Raw genomic sequence first — 2,500 nt, forward strand, 5'->3', positions numbered from 1 at the left:
ATTGAAATGGACACTAACGGTTTCGGCTGCAATTCTGGCTCCGGGTACATCCGTCAGATACGGAGAGAGTCACAAGGCTCACTCAAGCAGAGTTTTATCCAATTCTGTTCGCTAAGCAGAGTGGTCCACCCAGCCCCCAGCTTTATCTCGTAGCTTTAGTTAATTGATCGCCCAACCCTGCTCTAAAATTCACATTGCAAGGCGACAATTACCGAAAGAGATTGAAAAGTGAGTAGTTGTGAGTAGTCTTCAATGAAACATAAATGATCTAAGTTGTTGAACTATTGAACACAAACTCGCTATTTACTTCGTTTTTGTGGTCTTCACAATTTTAAAACTAATTTTTAATATTATGTTTGGTGAGTTTCGATTAAAAAAACTACAAGCCAGTCTCGAACCTTCATTTCATTTCAAAATTAATAGAGAGACTCATTGTCAAACGCCTCAACTGGATAAATTTCAACAATCTGCATACTGTTTTTCAATCCGCCTATAATCAATCACAGAGCATAGAAACACCACTTTTGCGTGTCCACAATGATATTATCGGCCTACTTGACAAAAATGATAATGCAATACTACTGTTACTGGACCTAATGCCGCGTTCGACACAGCGGATCATGCAATATTACTAGACCGAATGCAGAAGCTCTTTGGAATCGGAGACAAAGCTCTAGAATGGTTTTCATGCTCTCTACGAGACAGGTCACAGCGCATTTTTATAAATGATTCCCTTTCACCACCAACAAAGCTGCAATTTGGCGTTCCACAGGGTTCAGTGCTTGGCCCTTATATTTTCAAAATATACACGTTGAGCAACATCATCGCGACTTTCTGTCTCAGTCATCATCTCTTCGCCAATAATACCCAGTTATACACTCCCATTTCATCATAAAAAAAAGAACATCGAAGAAACAAAAGAGCGACTCACAGCATGTCTAGATAACGTTTAAGCATGGATGACAAACAACAAGCTTAAATTCAACGGGGACAAAACTGAGCTGGTTGTATTCCAAAAGATAGGAGAGGATATACTCATTGATCAACTGTCCTTCAGCGAATCTGTTATTAAAAATTCAATGTCGTTCGAAACTTTGGTTTCTATTTTTACACTCACCTAGACACGCGCGCGCACACACAACAAAGTGCTGTCAGGCGGTTCATAGCGCTCTCCAAATGATATGCAGAATACGAAATTTTATTGATAGCGAAAGACGCAAAACACTTATCCCTCCCCTTGTTATCAGCCGCTTGGGTTATTATAACTCTGTGCTGTACGGCGTACCAAAAATATTGCTGAACAGTTGATGCATAAACAAAGCTGCTTGTATAGTTACAAAGACAAAGCATTGGGACAATAAAACACTGATCCTTAAGTCACAACACTTCCAATAGAGAAAAGAATAATATACAAAATCGCACGTTTTGTTTACAATTATTGCCTTCACCATACATTACCCGAATACTACTACTGTAATGACAATGAGACCTTCTAGACCAAGGGATATAACTGAATAATATAGTACATTCAGATAACAATTAAACACCCCCGTAAAATTAAAAGAAAAAATCAAATTTTACTGATGTTTCTTGAACAACACCCAGGCCGAACACTGATTCTAAAAATGTAAATTTTGATTTACGTATGAATGACTGCATTTTTAAAGAGCAAATATGGAAATAGAACGAGGGATAATATCTTCAGAAATGTGTCTGTCTTGACAATTGTATTTCTCATAAATGTGTACACATCTCTCATTCAGCCTTTCTTTGAATATGGTAATTGCATTTGGAGTTTAATTTACAAATGCGAAATTATCAGCATTGCAAATGTTCAAAGAATGGCTAAAAAAGGTGATTGGCCATCAAAGGCCTTTCAGATAATGATTGGTTACAGTTTTTGGATTTGACTAGTCTTAAATATAGGAGACGTTGGTGAGACCTCACTCAGTTGAATACATTAGTCCATCATGAGTTGACTTGTAAAACTGATTTATTGTTTTCTAGTACAAAATTTACCAGAAGAGAGCGGTCAAAATCTTTACCGACAAGTACAAAATTAGCAAAAGGGGACCTTTTCTCATTAACAGTGTCAAGAATGAAACGATAAATGATGCTTCCAAAAATGTCAGCTGAGAGTTTTGAAGAAATCATGTTATTTTCTGCTGTCCCTGTCAAGAGTAAATGTATGTGGGGTGCTCTTTTTTGTATTTGTCTGTTGGTTTTGAGATACAGTCTTGGTCTATCAACCCAACTGAAATCAGATCAGTAAGATTTATGATGAGATTAGTCATCTTGACGATATGCCTTCAGTGCAGCGTTGTTTTTGTGAGAGAATTGGACTACAGCTAACACACTGCCTTATAGTTGCTGATGTTAATTTGCGTCTCCGCATCTTAAGGTCAGGAGATAAAAAATTGTGAACTGTTTAGGATACGTATTTACTTTGGATACGCTCTATATAAATAAAATATTTATCATTATCACTATTTTTCTGTTT

General features: G+C 37.0%; 1 protein-coding gene across 1 annotated transcript in view; it reads left to right on the plus strand.

The window, feature by feature from the left end:
- LOC144964190 (putative peptidylglycine alpha-hydroxylating monooxygenase 1) overlaps positions 1-2,500 on the plus strand; it is a 60,563-nt gene that overhangs the window by 53,182 nt on the left and 4,881 nt on the right. The gene's annotated exons all lie outside the window — the stretch shown is intronic.

Source organism: Berghia stephanieae, chromosome 2, assembly GCF_034508935.2.
Source record: "Berghia stephanieae isolate SIO BIC M18660-M18661 chromosome 2, UCSD_Bste_1.3, whole genome shotgun sequence".
NCBI lineage: Eukaryota > Metazoa > Mollusca > Gastropoda > Nudibranchia > Aeolidiidae > Berghia > Berghia stephanieae.